Raw genomic sequence first — 16,207 nt, 5'->3', positions numbered from 1 at the left:
ATAAGGCGGGGGCACAAGTGCCGGCTAGGCATAAGGCGGGGGCACAAGTGCCGGCTAGGCATAAGGCAGGGGGCACAAGTGCCGGCTAGGCATAAGGCAGGGGGCACAAGTGCCGGCTAGGCATAAGGCAGGGGGCACAAGTGCCGGCTAGGCATAAGGCAGGGGGCACAAGTGCCGGCTAGGCATAAGGCAGGGGGCACAAGTGCCGGCTAGGCATAAGGCAGGGGGCACAAGTGCCGGCTAGGCATAAGGCAGGGGGCACAAGTGCCGGCTAGGCATAAGGCAGGGGGCACAAGTGCCGGCTAGGCATAAGGCAGGGGGCACAAGTGCCGGCTAGGCATAAGGCAGGGGGCACAAGTGCCGGCTAGGCATAAGGCAGGGGGCACAAGTGCCGGCTAGGCATAAGGCAGGGGGCACAAGTGCCGGCTAGGCATAAGGCAGGGGGCACAAGTGCCGGCTAGGCATAAGGCAGGGGGCACAAGTGCCGGCTAGGCATAAGGCAGGGGGCACAAGTGCCGGCTAGGCATAAGGCAGGGGGCACAAGTGCCGGCTAGGCATAAGGCAGGGGGCACAAGTGCCGGCTAGGCATAAGGCAGGGGGCACAAGTGCCGGCTAGGCATAAGGCAGGGGGCACAAGTGCCGGCTAGGCATAAGGCAGGGGGCACAAGTGCCGGCTAGGCATAAGGCAGGGGGCACAAGTGCCGGCTAGGCATAAGGCAGGGGGCACAAGTGCCGGCTAGGCATAAGGCAGGGGGCACAAGTGCCGGCTAGGCATAAGGCAGGGGGCACAAGTGCCGGCTAGGCATAAGGCAGGGGGCACAAGTGCCGGCTAGGCATAAGGCAGGGGGCACAAGTGCCGGCTAGGCATAAGGCAGGGGGCACAAGTGCCGGCTAGGCATAAGGCAGGGGGCACAAGTGCCGGCTAGGCATAAGGCAGGGGGCACAAGTGCCGGCTAGGCATAAGGCAGGGGGCACAAGTGCCGGCTAGGCATAAGGCAGGGGGCACAAGTGCCGGCTAGGCATAAGGCAGGGGGCACAAGTGCCGGCTAGGCATAAGGCAGGGGGCACAAGTGCCGGCTAGGCATAAGGCAGGGGGCACAAGTGCCGGCTAGGCATAAGGCAGGGGGCACAAGTGCCGGCTAGGCATAAGGCAGGGGGCACAAGTGCCGGCTAGGCATAAGGCAGGGGGCACAAGTGCCGGCTAGGCATAAGGCAGGGGGCACAAGTGCCGGCTAGGCATAAGGCAGGGGGCACAAGTGCCGGCTAGGCATAAGGCAGGGGGCACAAGTGCCGGCTAGGCATAAGGCAGGGGGCACAAGTGCCGGCTAGGCATAAGGCAGGGGGCACAAGTGCCGGCTAGGCATAAGGCAGGGGGCACAAGTGCCGGCTAGGCATAAGGCAGGGGGCACAAGTGCCGGCTAGGCATAAGGCAGGGGGCACAAGTGCCGGCTAGGCATAAGGCAGGGGGCACAAGTGCCGGCTAGGCATAAGGCAGGGGGCACAAGTGCCGGCTAGGCATAAGGCAGGGGGCACAAGTGCCGGCTAGGCATAAGGCAGGGGGCACAAGTGCCGGCTAGGCATAAGGCAGGGGGCACAAGTGCCGGCTAGGCATAAGGCAGGGGGCACAAGTGCCGGCTAGGCATAAGGCAGGGGGCACAAGTGCCGGCTAGGCATAAGGCAGGGGGCACAAGTGCCGGCTAGGCATAAGGCAGGGGGCACAAGTGCCGGCTAGGCATGAGGCAGGGGGCACAAGTGCCGGCTAGGCATAAGGCAGGGGGCACAAGTGCCGGCTAGGCATAAGGCAGGGGCACAAGTGCCGGCTAGGCATAAGGCAGGGGCACAAGTTCCGGCTAGGCTTAAGGCAGGGGCACAAGTGCCGGCTAGGCTTAAGGCAGGGGCACAAGTGCCGGCTAGGCTTAAGGCAGGGGCACAAGTGCCGGCTAGGCTTAAGGCAGGGGCACAAGTGCCGGCTAGGCTTAAGGCAGGGGCACAAGTGCCGGCTAGGCTTAAGGCAGGGGCACAAGTGCCGGCTAGGCTTAAGGCAGGGGCACAAGTGCCGGCTAGGCTTAAGGCAGGGGCACAAGTGCCGGCTAGGCTTAAGGCAGGGGCACAAGTGCCGGCTAGGCTTAAGGCAGGGGCACAAGTGCCGGCTAGGCTTAAGGCAGGGGCACAAGTGCCGGCTAGGCTTAAGGCAGGGGCACAAGTGCCGGCTAGGCTTAAGGCAGGGGCACAAGTGCCGGCTAGGCTTAAGGCAGGGGCACAAGTGCCGGCTAGGCATAAGGCAGGGGCACAAGTGCCGGCTAGGCATAAGGCAGGGGCACAAGTGCCGGCTAGGCATAAGGCAGGGGCACAAGTGCCGGCTAGGCATAAGGCAGGGGCACAAGTGCCGGCTAGGCATAAGGCAGGGGCACAAGTGCCGGCTAGGCATAAGGCAGGGGCACAAGTGCCGGCTAGGCATAAGGCAGGGGCACAAGTGCCGGCTAGGCATAAGGCAGGGGCACAAGTGCCGGCTAGGCATAAGGCAGGGGCACAAGTGCCGGCTAGGCATAAGGCAGGGGCACAAGTGCCGGCTAGGCATAAGGCAGGGGCACAAGTGCCGGCTAGGCATAAGGCAGGGGCACAAGTGCCGGCTAGGCATAAGGCAGGGGCACAAGTGCCGGCTAGGAATAAGGCAGGGGCACAAGTGCCGGCTAGGCTTAAGGCAAGGGCACAAGTGCCGGCTAGGCATAAGGTAAGGGCACAAGTGCCGGCTAGGCATAAGGCAAGGGCACAAGTGCCGGCTAGGCATAAGGCAAGGGCACAAGTGCCGGCTAGGCATAAGGCAAGAGAACTAAGGTTGGCTAGGCATAAGGCTAACTCTTTGCACTCTTTGCATAAAGGGTTAGGCACCCATAGGGGTGAAGAGCTAGCTTTCACCCCTCTACTCTGTACTTGGACATTTAGGACTAGATCCTTTGTTGTACAGTGCGGAGCCACTCCATAACCCCATGCTCCAAGCGACCAGGCACTTCTTGTCTGTCCTCCATAAATGGGTAATGCCTTCTTCCCCAATTACAGTCGTGCATGCGCATTCAGACGGGACAAGAGCGAAGAGCGTAAAGCCTGCCCTGTGTAAATAACAGACATGAAAACAAAGACATAAACAAAAATAAAAGGGTGTACAAGTGCCGGCTAGGCTTAAGGCAGGGGCACAAGTGCCGGCTAGGCTTAAGGCAGGGGCACAAGTGCCGGCTAGGCTTAAGGCAGGGGCACAAGTGCCGGCTAGGCTTAAGGCAGGGGCACAAGTGCCGGCTAGGCATAAGGCAGGGGCACAAGTGCCGGCTAGGCATAAGGCAGGGGCACAAGTGCCGGCTAGGCATAAGGCAGGGGGCACAAGTGCCGGCTAAGCATAAGGCAGGGGGCACAAGTGCCGGCTAGGCATAAGGCAGGGGGCACAAGTGCCGGCTAGGCATAAGGCAGGGGGCACAAGTGCCGGCTAGGCATAAGGCAGGGGGCACAAGTGCCGGCTAGGCATAAGGCAGGGGGCACAAGTGCCGGCTAGGCATAAGGCAGGGGGCACAAGTGCCGGCTAGGCATAAGGCAGGGGGCACAAGTGCCGGCTAGGCATAAGGCAGGGGGCACAAGTGCCGGCTAGGCATAAGGCAGGGGGCACAAGTTCCGGCTAGGCTTAAGGCAGGGGCACAAGTGCCGGCTAGGCTTAAGGCAGGGGCACAAGTGCCGGCTAGGCTTAAGGCAGGGGCACAAGTGCCGGCTAGGCTTAAGGCAGGGGCACAAGTGCCGGCTAGGCTTAAGGCAGGGGCACAAGTGCCGGCTAGGCTTAAGGCAGGGGCACAAGTGCCGGCTAGGCTTAAGGCAGGGGCACAAGTGCCGGCTAGGCTTAAGGCAGGGGCACAAGTGCCGGCTAGGCTTAAGGCAGGGGCACAAGTGCCGGCTAGGCTTAAGGCAGGGGCACAAGTGCCGGCTAGGCTTAAGGCAGGGGCACAAGTGCCGGCTAGGCATAAGGCAGGGGCACAAGTGCCGGCTAGGCTTAAGGCAGGGGCACAAGTGCCGGCTAGGCATAAGGCAGGGGCACAAGTGCCGGCTAGGCATAAGGCAGGGGCACAAGTGCCGGCTAGGCATAAGGCAGGGGCACAAGTGCCGGCTAGGCTTAAGGCAGGGGCACAAGTGCCGGCTAGGCTTAAGGCAGGGGCACAAGTGCCGGCTAGGCTTAAGGCAGGGGCACAAGTGCCGGCTAGGCATAAGGCAGGGGCACAAGTGCCGGCTAGGCATAAGGCAGGGGCACAAGTGCCGGCTAGGCATAAGGCAGGGGCACAAGTGCCGGCTAGGCATAAGGCAGGGGCACAAGTGCCGGCTAGGCATAAGGCAGGGGCACAAGTGCCGGCTAGGCATAAGGCAGGGGCACAAGTGCCGGCTAGGCATAAGGCAGGGGCACAAGTGCCGGCTAGGCATAAGGCAGGGGCACAAGTGCCGGCTAGGCATAAGGCAGGGGCACAAGTGCCGGCTAGGCATAAGGCAGGGGCACAAGTGCCGGCTAGGCATAAGGCAGGGGCACAAGTGCCGGCTAGGCATAAGGCAGGGGCACAAGTGCCGGCTAGGCATAAGGCAGGGGCACAAGTGCCGGCTAGGCATAAGGCAGGGGCACAAGTGCCGGCTAGGCATAAGGCAGGGGCACAAGTGCCGGCTAGGAATAAGGCAGGGGGACAAGTGCCGGCTAGGCATAAGGCAGGGGCACAAGTGCCGGCTAGGAATAAGGCAGGGGGACAAGTGCCGGCTAGGCTTAAGGCAAGGGCACAAGTACCGGCTAGGCATAAGGTAAGGGCACAAGTGCCGGCTAGGCATAAGGCAAGGGCACAAGTGCCGGCTAGGCATAAGGCAAGGGCACAAGTGCCGGCTAGGCATAAGGCAAGAGAACTAAGGTTGGCTAGGCATAAGGCTAACTCTTTGCACTCTTTGCATAAAGGGTTAGGCACCCATAGGGGTGAAGAGCTAGCTTTCACCCCTCTACTCTGTACTTGGACATTTAGGACTAGATCCTTTGTTGTACAGTGCGGAGCCACTCCATAACCCCATGCTCCAAGCGACCAGGCACTTCTTGTCTGTCCTCCATAAATGGGTAATGCCTTCTTCCCCAATTACAGTCGTGCATGCACATTCAGACGGGACAAGAGCGAAGAGCGTAAAGCCTGCCCTGTGTAAATAACAGACATGAAAACAAAGACATAAACAAAAATAAAAGGGTGTACAAGTGCCGGCTAGGCTTAAGGCAGGGGCACAAGTGCCGGCTAGGCTTAAGGCAGGGGCACAAGTGCCGGCTAGGCTTAAGGCAGGGGCACAAGTGCCGGCTAGGCTTAAGGCAGGGGCACAAGTGCCGGCTAGGCTTAAGGCAGGGGCACAAGTGCCGGCTAGGCATAAGGCAGGGGCACAAGTGCCGGCTAGGCATAAGGCAGGGGCACAAGTGCCGGCTAGGCATAAGGCAGGGGCACAAGTGCCGGCTAGGCATAAGGCAGGGGGCACAAGTGCCGGCTAGGCATAAGGCAGGGGGCACAAGTGCCGGCTAGGCATAAGGCAGGGGGCACAAGTGCCGGCTAGGCATAAGGCAGGGGGCACAAGTGCCGGCTAGGCATAAGGCAGGGGGCACAAGTGCCGGCTAGGCATAAGGCAGGGGGCACAAGTGCCGGCTAGGCATAAGGCAGGGGGCACAAGTGCCGGCTAGGCATAAGGCAGGGGGCACAAGTGCCGGCTAGGCATAAGGCAGGGGGCACAAGCGCCGGCTAGGCATAAGGCAGGGGGCACAAGCGCCGGCTAGGCATAAGGCAGGGGGCACAAGCGCCGGCTAGGCATAAGGCAGGGGGCACAAGCGCCGGCTAGGCATAAGGCAGGGGGCACAAGTGCCGGCTAGGCATAAGGCAGGGGGCACAAGTGCCGGCTAGGCATAAGGCAGGGGGCACAAGTGCCGGCTAGGCATAAGGCAGGGGGCACAAGTGCCGGCTAGGCATAAGGCAGGGGGCACAAGTGCCGGCTAGGCATAAGGCAGGGGGCACAAGTGCCGGCTAGGCATAAGGCAGGGGGCACAAGTGCCGGCTAGGCATAAGGCAAGGGCACAAGTGCTGGCTAGGCATAAGGCAAGAGAACTAAGGTTGGCTAGGCATAAGGCTAACTCTTTGCACTCTTTGCATAAAGGGTTAGGCACCCATAGGGGTGAAGAGCTAGCTTTCACCCCTCTACTCTGTACTTGGACATTTAGGACTAGATCCTTTGTTGTACAGTGCGGAGCCACTCCATAACCCCATGCTCCAAGCGACCAGGCACTTCTTGTCTGTCCTCCGTAAATGGGTAATGCCTTCTTCCCCAATTACAGTCGTGCATGCGCATTCAGACGGGACAAGAGCGAAGAGCGTAAAGCCTGCCCTGTGTAAATAACAGACATGAAAACAAAGACATAAACAAAAATAAAAGGGTGTACAAGTGCCGGCTAGGCATAAGGCAGGGGCACAAGTGCCGGCTAGGCATAAGGCAGGGGCCCAAGTGCCGGCTAGGCATAAGGCAGGGGCACAAGTGCCGGCTAGGCTTAAGGCAGGGGCACAAGTGCCGGCTAGGCTTAAGGCAGGGGCACAAGTGCCGGCTAGGCTTAAGGCAGGGGCACAAGTGCCGACTAGGCTTAAGGCAGGGGCACAAGTGCCGGCTAGGCTTAAGGCAGGGGCACAAGTGCCGGCTAGGCTTAAGGCAGGGGCACAAGTGCCGGCTAGAGTTAAGGCAGGGGCACAAGTGCCGGCTAGAGTTAAGGCAGGGGCACAAGTGCCGGCTAGGCTTAAGGCAGGGGCACAAGTGCCGGCTAGGCTTAAGGCAGGGGCACAAGTGCCGGCTAGGCTTAAGGCAGGGGCACAAGTGCCGGCTAGGCTTAAGGCAGGGGCACAAGTGCCGGCTAGGCTTAAGGCAGGGGCACAAGTGCCGGCTAGGCTTAAGGCAGGGGCACAAGTGCCGGCTAGGCATAAGGCAGGGGGCACAAGTGCCGGCTAGGCATAAGGCAGGGGGCACAAGTGCCGGCTAGGCATAAGGCAGGGGGCACAAGTGCCGGCTAGGCATAAGGCAGGGGGCACAAGTGCCGGCTAGGCATAAGGCAGGGGACACAAGTGCCGGCTAGGCATAAGGCAGGGGGCACAAGTGCCGGCTAGGCTTAAGGCAGGGGCACAAGTGCCGGCTAGGCTTAAGGCAGGGGCACAAGTGCCGGCTAGGCTTAAGGCAGGGGCACAAGTGCCGGCTAGGCTTAAGGCAGGGGCACAAGTGCCGGCTAGGCTTAAGGCAGGGGCACAAGTGCCGGCTAGGCATAAGGCAGGGGCACAAGTGCCGGCTAGGCATAAGGCAGGGGCACAAGTGCCGGCTAGGCATAAGGCAGGGGCACAAGTGCCGGCTAGGCATAAGGCAGGGGCACAAGTGCCGGCTAGGCATAAGGCAGGGGCACAAGTGCCGGCTAGGCATAAGGCAGGGGCACAAGTGCCGGCTAGGCATAAGGCAGGGGCACAAGTGCCGGCTAGGCTTAAGGCAAGGGCACAAGTGCCGGCTAGGCATAAGGAAAGGGCACAAGTGCCGGCTAGGCATAAGGCAAGGGCACAAGTGCCGGCTAGGCATAAGGTAAGGGCACAAGTGCCGGCTAGGCATAAGGCAAGGGCACAAGTGCCGGCTAGGCATAAGGCAAGGGCACAAGTGCCGGCTAGGCATAAGGCAAGGGCACAAGTGCCGGCTAGGCATAAGGAAAGGGCACAAGTGCCGGCTAGGCATAAGGCAAGAGAACTAAGGTTGGCTAGGCATAAGGCTAACTCTTTGCACTCTTTGCACTCTTTGCATAAAGGGTTAGGCACCCATAGGGGTGAAGAGCTAGCTTTCACCCCTCTACTCTGTACTTGGACATTTAGGACTAGATCCTTTGTTGTACAGTGCGGAGCCACTCCATAACCCCATGCTCCAAGCGACCAAGCACTTCTTGTCTGTCCTCCATAAATGGGTAATGCCTTCTTCCCCAATTACAGTCGTGCATGCGCATTCAGACGGGACAAGAGCGAAGAGCGTAAAGCCTGCCCTGTGTAAATAACAGACATGAAAACAAAGACATAAACAAAAATAAAAGGGTGTACAAGTGCCGACTAGGCTTAAGGCAGGGGCACAAGTGCCGGCTAGGCTTAAGGCAGGGGCACAAGTGCCGGCTAGGCTTAAGGCAGGGGCACAAGTGCCGGCTAGGCTTAAGGGAGGGGCACAAGTGCCGGCTAGGCTTAAGGGAGGGGCACAAGTGCCGGCTAGGCTTAAGGCAGGGGCACAAGTGCCGGCTAGGCTTAAGGCAGGGGCACAAGTGCCGGCTAGGCTTAAGGCAGGGGCACAAGTGCCGGCTAGGCTTAAGGCAGGGGCACAAGTGCCGGCTAGGCTTAAGGCAGGGGCACAAGTGCCGGCTAGGCTTAAGGCAGGGGCACAAGTGCCGGCTAGGCTTAAGGCAGGGGCACAAGTGCCGGCTAGGCTTAAGGCAGGGGCACAAGTGCCGGCTAGGCTTAAGGCAGGGGCACAAGTGCCGGCTAGGCTTAAGGCAGGGGCACAAGTGCCGGCTAGGCTTAAGGCAGGGGCACAAGTGCCGGCTAGGCTTAAGGCAGGGGCACAAGTGCCGGCTAGGCTTAAGGCAGGGGCACAAGTGCCGGCTAGGCATAAGGCAGGGGCACAAGTGCCGGCTAGGCATAAGGCAGGGGCACAAGTGCCGGCTAGGCATAAGGCAGGGGCACAAGTGCCGGCTAGGCATAAGGCAGGGGCACAAGTGCCGGCTAGGCATAAGGCAGGGGCACAAGTGCCGGCTAGGCATAAGGCAGGGGCACAAGTGCCGGCTAGGCATAAGGCAGGGGCACAAGTGCCGGCTAGGCATAAGGCAGGGGCACAAGTGCCGGCTAGGCATAAGGCAGGGGCACAAGTGCCGGCTAGGCATAAGGCAGGGGCACAAGTGCCGGCTAGGCATAAGGCAGGGGCACAAGTGCCGGCTAGGCATAAGGCAGGGGCACAAGTGCCGGCTAGGCATAAGGCAGGGGCACAAGTGCCGGCTAGGCATAAGGCAGGGGCACAAGTGCCGGCTAGGCATAAGGCAGGGGCACAAGTGCCGGCTAGGCATAAGGCAGGGGCACAAGTGCCGGCTAGGCATAAGGCAGGGGCACAAGTGCCGGCTAGGCATAAGGCAGGGGCACAAGTGCCGGCTAGGCATAAGGCAGGGGCACAAGTGCCGGCTAGGCATAAGGCAGGGGCACAAGTGCCGGCTAGGCATAAGGCAGGGGCACAAGTGCCGGCTAGGCATAAGGCAGGGGCACAAGTGCCGGCTAGGCATAAGGCAGGGGCACAAGTGCCGGCTAGGCATAAGGCAGGGGCACAAGTGCCGGCTAGGCATAAGGCAGGGGCACAAGTGCCGGCTAGGCATAAGGCAGGGGCACAAGTGCCGGCTAGGCATAAGGCAGGGGCACAAGTGCCGGCTAGGCATAAGGCAGGGGCACAAGTGCCGGCTAGGCATAAGGCAGGGGCACAAGTGCCGGCTAGGCATAAGGCAGGGGCACAAGTGCCGGCTAGGCATAAGGCAGGGGCACAAGTGCCGGCTAGGCATAAGGCAGGGGCACAAGTGCCGGCTAGGCATAAGGCAGGGGCATAAGTGCCGGCTAGGCATAAGGCAGGGGCACAAGTGCCGGCTAGGCATAAGGCAGGGGCACAAGTGCCGGCTAGGCATAAGGCAGGGGCACAAGTGCCGGCTAGGCATAAGGCAGGGGCACAAGTGCCGGCTAGGCTTAAGGCAAGGGCACAAGTGCCGGCTAGGCTTAAGGCAAGGGCACAAGTGCCGGCTAGGCATAAGGCAAGGGCACAAGTGCCGGCTAGGCATAAGGCAAGGGCACAAGTGCCGGCTAGGCATAAGGCAAGAGAACTAAGGTTGGCTAGGCATAAGGCTAACTCTTTGCACTCTTTGCATAAAGGGTTAGGCACCCATAGGGGTGAAGAGCTAGCTTTCACCCCTCTACTCTGTACTTGGACATTTAGGACTAGATCCTTTGTTGTACAGTGCGGAGCCACTCCATAACCCCATGCTCCAAGCGACTAGGCACTTCTTGTCTGTCCTCCGTAAATGGGTAATGCCTTCTTCCCCAATTACAGTCGTGCATGCGCATTCAGACGGGACAAGAGAGAAGAGCGTAAAGCCTGCCCTGTGTAAATAACAGACATGAAAACAAAGACAAACAAAAATTAAAGGGTGTACAAGTGCCGGCTAGGCTTAAGGCAGGGGGCACAAGTGCCGGCTAGGCACAAGGCAGGGGGCACAAGTGCCGGCTAGGCACAAGGCAGGGGGCACAAGTGCCGGCTAGGCACAAGGCAGGGGGCACAAGTGCCGGCTAGGCACAAGGCAGGGGGCACAAGTGCCGGCTAGGCACAAGGCAGGGGGCACAAGTGCCGGCTAGGCACAAGGCAGGGGGCACAAGTGCCGGCTAGGCACAAGGCAGGGGGCACAAGTGCCGGCTAGGCACAAGGCAGGGGGCACAAGTGCCGGCTAGGCACAAGGCAGGGGGCACAAGTGCCGGCTAGGCACAAGGCAGGGGGCACAAGTGCCGGCTAGGCACAAGGCAGGGGGCACAAGTGCCGGCTAGGCACAAGGCAGGGGGCACAAGTGCCGGCTAGGCACAAGGCAGGGGGCACAAGTGCCGGCTAGGCACAAGGCAGGGGGCACAAGTGCCGGCTAGGCACAAGGCAGGGGGCACAAGTGCCGGCTAGGCACAAGGCAGGGGGCACAAGTGCCGGCTAGGCACAAGGCAGGGGGCACAAGTGCCGGCTAGGCACAAGGCAGGGGGCACAAGTGCCGGCTAGGCACAAGGCAGGGGGCACAAGTGCCGGCTAGGCACAAGGCAGGGGGCACAAGTGCCGGCTAGGCACAAGGCAGGGGGCACAAGTGCCGGCTAGGCACAAGGCAGGGGGCACAAGTGCCGGCTAGGCACAAGGCAGGGGGCACAAGTGCCGGCTAGGCACAAGGCAGGGGGCACAAGTGCCGGCTAGGCACAAGGCAGGGGGCACAAGTGCCGGCTAGGCACAAGGCAGGGGGCACAAGTGCCGGCTAGGCACAAGGCAGGGGGCACAAGTGCCGGCTAGGCACAAGGCAGGGGGCACAAGTGCCGGCTAGGCACAAGGCAGGGGGCACAAGTGCCGGCTAGGCACAAGGCAGGGGGCACAAGTGCCGGCTAGGCACAAGGCAGGGGGCACAAGTGCCGGCTAGGCACAAGGCAGGGGGCACAAGTGCCGGCTAGGCACAAGGCAGGGGGCACAAGTGCCGGCTAGGCACAAGGCAGGGGGCACAAGTGCCGGCTAGGCACAAGGCAGGGGGCACAAGTGCCGGCTAGGCACAAGGCAGGGGGCACAAGTGCCGGCTAGGCACAAGGCAGGGGGCACAAGTGCCGGCTAGGCACAAGGCAGGGGGCACAAGTGCCGGCTAGGCACAAGGCAGGGGGCACAAGTGCCGGCTAGGCACAAGGCAGGGGGCACAAGTGCCGGCTAGGCACAAGGCAGGGGGCACAAGTGCCGGCTAGGCACAAGGCAGGGGGCACAAGTGCCGGCTAGGCACAAGGCAGGGGGCACAAGTGCCGGCTAGGCACAAGGCAGGGGGCACAAGTGCCGGCTAGGCACAAGGCAGGGGGCACAAGTGCCGGCTAGGCACAAGGCAGGGGGCACAAGTGCCGGCTAGGCACAAGGCAGGGGGCACAAGTGCCGGCTAGGCACAAGGCAGGGGGCACAAGTGCCGGCTAGGCACAAGGCAGGGGGCACAAGTGCCGGCTAGGCACAAGGCAGGGGGCACAAGTGCCGGCTAGGCACAAGGCAGGGGGCACAAGTGCCGGCTAGGCACAAGGCAGGGGGCACAAGTGCCGGCTAGGCACAAGGCAGGGGGCACAAGTGCCGGCTAGGCACAAGGCAGGGGGCACAAGTGCCGGCTAGGCACAAGGCAGGGGGCACAAGTGCCGGCTAGGCACAAGGCAGGGGGCACAAGTGCCGGCTAGGCACAAGGCAGGGGGCACAAGTGCCGGCTAGGCACAAGGCAGGGGGCACAAGTGCCGGCTAGGCACAAGGCAGGGGGCACAAGTGCCGGCTAGGCACAAGGCAGGGGGCACAAGTGCCGGCTAGGCACAAGGCAGGGGGCACAAGTGCCGGCTAGGCACAAGGCAGGGGGCACAAGTGCCGGCTAGGCACAAGGCAGGGGGCACAAGTGCCGGCTAGGCACAAGGCAGGGGGCACAAGTGCCGGCTAGGCACAAGGCAGGGGGCACAAGTGCCGGCTAGGCACAAGGCAGGGGGCACAAGTGCCGGCTAGGCACAAGGCAGGGGGCACAAGTGCCGGCTAGGCACAAGGCAGGGGGCACAAGTGCCGGCTAGGCACAAGGCAGGGGGCACAAGTGCCGGCTAGGCACAAGGCAGGGGGCACAAGTGCCGGCTAGGCACAAGGCAGGGGGCACAAGTGCCGGCTAGGCACAAGGCAGGGGGCACAAGTGCCGGCTAGGCACAAGGCAGGGGGCACAAGTGCCGGCTAGGCACAAGGCAGGGGGCACAAGTGCCGGCTAGGCACAAGGCAGGGGGCACAAGTGCCGGCTAGGCACAAGGCAGGGGGCACAAGTGCCGGCTAGGCACAAGGCAGGGGGCACAAGTGCCGGCTAGGCACAAGGCAGGGGGCACAAGTGCCGGCTAGGCACAAGGCAGGGGGCACAAGTGCCGGCTAGGCACAAGGCAGGGGGCACAAGTGCCGGCTAGGCACAAGGCAGGGGGCACAAGTGCCGGCTAGGCACAAGGCAGGGGGCACAAGTGCCGGCTAGGCACAAGGCAGGGGGCACAAGTGCCGGCTAGGCACAAGGCAGGGGGCACAAGTGCCGGCTAGGCACAAGGCAGGGGGCACAAGTGCCGGCTAGGCACAAGGCAGGGGGCACAAGTGCCGGCTAGGCACAAGGCAGGGGGCACAAGTGCCGGCTAGGCACAAGGCAGGGGGCACAAGTGCCGGCTAGGCACAAGGCAGGGGGCACAAGTGCCGGCTAGGCACAAGGCAGGGGGCACAAGTGCCGGCTAGGCACAAGGCAGGGGGCACAAGTGCCGGCTAGGCACAAGGCAGGGGGCACAAGTGCCGGCTAGGCACAAGGCAGGGGGCACAAGTGCCGGCTAGGCACAAGGCAGGGGGCACAAGTGCCGGCTAGGCACAAGGCAGGGGGCACAAGTGCCGGCTAGGCACAAGGCAGGGGGCACAAGTGCCGGCTAGGCACAAGGCAGGGGGCACAAGTGCCGGCTAGGCACAAGGCAGGGGGCACAAGTGCCGGCTAGGCACAAGGCAGGGGGCACAAGTGCCGGCTAGGCATAAGGCAGGGGGCACAAGTGCCGGCTAGGCATAAGGCAGGGGGCACAAGTGCCGGCTAGGCATAAGGCAGGGGGCACAAGTGCCGGCTAGGCATAAGGCAGGGGGCACAAGTGCCGGCTAGGCATAAGGCAGGGGGCACAAGTGCCGGCTAGGCATAAGGCAGGGGGCACAAGTGCCGGCTAGGCATAAGGCAGGGGGCACAAGTGCCGGCTAGGCATAAGGCAGGGGGCACAAGTGCCGGCTAGGCATAAGGCAGGGGGCACAAGTGCCGGCTAGGCATAAGGCAGGGGGCACAAGTGCCGGCTAGGCATAAGGCAGGGGGCACAAGTGCCGGCTAGGCATAAGGCAGGGGGCACAAGTGCCGGCTAGGCATAAGGCAGGGGGCACAAGTGCCGGCTAGGCATAAGGCAGGGGCACAAGTGCCGGCTAGGCATAAGGCAGGGGCACAAGTGCCGGCTAGGCATAAGGCAGGGGCACAAGTGTCGGCTAGGCATAAGGCAGGGGCACAAGTGCCGGCTAGGCATAAGGCAGGGGCACAAGTGCCGGCTAGGCATAAGGCAGGGGCACAAGTGCCGGTTGGCATAAGGCAGGGGCACAAGTGCCGGCTAGGCATAAGGCAGGGGCACAAGTGCCGGCTAGGCATAAGGCAGGGGCACAAGTGCCGGCTAGGCATAAGGCAGGGGCACAAGTGCCGGCTAGGCATAAGGCAGGGGCACAAGTGCCGGCTAGGCATAAGGCAGGGACACAAGTGCCGGCTAGGCATAAGGCAAGGGCACAAGTGCTGGCTAGGCATAAGGCAAGAGAACTAAGGTTGGCTAGGCATAAGGCTAACTCTTTGCACTCTTTGCATAAAGGGTTAGGCACCCATAGGGGTGAAGAGCTAGCTTTCACCCCTCTACTCTGTACTTGGACATTTAGGACTAGATCCTTTGTTGTACAGTGCGGAGCCACTCCATAACCCCATGCTCCAAGCGACCAGGCACTTCTTGTCTGTCCTCCGTAAATGGGTAATGCCTTCTTCCCCAATTACAGTCGTGCATGCGCATTCAGACGGGACAAGAGCGAAGAGCGTAAAGCCTGCCCTGTGTAAATAACAGACATGAAAACAAAGACATAAACAAAAATAAAAGGGTGTACAAGTGCCGGCTAGGCATAAGGCAGGGGCACAAGTGCCGGCTAGGCATAAGGCAGGGGCACAAGTGCCGGCTAGGCTTAAGGCAGGGGCACAAGTGCCGGCTAGGCATAAGGCAGGGGCACAAGTGCCGGCTAGGCATAAGGCAGGGGCACAAGTGCCGTCTAGGCATAAGGCAGGGGCACAAGTGCCGTCTAGGCATAAGGCAGGGGCACAAGTGCCGGCTAGGCATAAGGCAGGGGCACAAGTGCCGGCTAGGCATAAGGCAGGGGCACAAGTGCCGGCTAGGCATAAGGCAGGGGCACAAGTGCCGGCTAGGCATAAGGCAGGGGCACAAGTGCCGGCTAGGCATAAGGCAGGGGCACAAGTGCCGGCTAGGCATAAGGCAGGGGCACAAGTGCCGGCTAGGCATAAGGCAGGGGCACAAGTGCCGGCTAGGCATAAGGCAGGGGCACAAGTGCCGGCTAGGCATAAGGCAGGGGCACAAGTGCCGGCTAGGCATAAGGCAGGGGCACAAGTGCCGGCTAGGCATAAGGCAGGGGCACAAGTGCCGGCTAGGCATAAGGCAGGGGCACAAGTGCCGGCTAGGCATAAGGCAGGGGCACAAGTGCCGGCTAGGCATAAGGCAGGGGCACAAGTGCCGGCTAGGCATAAGGCAGGGGCACAAGTGCCGGCTAGGCATAAGGCAGGGGCACAAGTGCCGGCTAGGCATAAGGCAGGGGCAACAAGTGCCGGCTAGGCATAAGGCAGGGGCAACAAGTGCCGGCTAGGCATAAGGCAGGGGCACAAGTGCCGGTTAGGCATAAGGTAAGGGTACAAGTGCCGGCTAGGCATAAGGCAAGGGCACAAGTGCCGGCTAGGCATAAGGCAAGAGAACTAAGGTTGGCTAGGCATAAGGCTAACTCTTTGCACTCTTTGCATAAAGGGTTAGGCACCCATAGGGGTAAAGAGCTAGCTTTCACCCCTCTACTCTGCACTTGGACATTTAGGACTAGATCCTTTGTTGTACAGTGCGGAGCCACTCCATAACCCCATGCTCCAAGCGACCAGGCACTTCTTGTCTGTCCTCCGTAAATGGGTAATGCCTTCTTCCCCAATTACAGTCGTGCATGCGCATTCAGACAGAACAAGAGCGAAGAGCGTAAAGCCTGCCCTGTGTAAATAACAGACATGAAAACAAAGACATAAACAAAAATAAAAGGGTGTACAAGTGCCGGCTAGGCATAAGGCAGGGGCACAAGTGCCGGCTAGGCATAAGGCAGGGGCACAAGTGCCGGCTAGGCATAAGGCAGGGGCACAAGTGCCGGCTAGGCATAAGGCAGGGGCACAAGTGCCGGCTAGGCATAAGGCAGGAGCATAAGTGCCGGCTAGGCATAAGGCAGGGGCACAAGTGCCGGCTAGGCATAAGGCAGGGGCACAAGTGCCGGCTAGGCATAAGGCAGGGGCACAAGTGCCGGCTAGGCATAAGGCAGGGGCACAAGTGCCGGCTAGGCATAAGGCAGGGGCACAAGTGCCGGCTAGGCATAAGGCAGGGGCACAAGTGCCGGCTAGGCATAAGGCAGGGGCACAAGTGCCGGCTAGGCATAAGGCAGGGGCACAAGTGCCGGCTAGGCATAAGGCAGGGGCACAAGTGCCGGCTAGGCATAAGGCAGGGGCACAAGTGCCGGCTAGGCATAAGGCAGGGTCACAAGTGCCGGCTAG

Source organism: Ranitomeya variabilis, chromosome 5, assembly GCF_051348905.1.
Source record: "Ranitomeya variabilis isolate aRanVar5 chromosome 5, aRanVar5.hap1, whole genome shotgun sequence".
Taxonomy (NCBI): Eukaryota; Metazoa; Chordata; class Amphibia; order Anura; family Dendrobatidae; genus Ranitomeya; species Ranitomeya variabilis.
The sequence above is the reverse complement of the archived record's forward strand: the minus strand, read 5'-3'. Positions refer to the sequence as shown.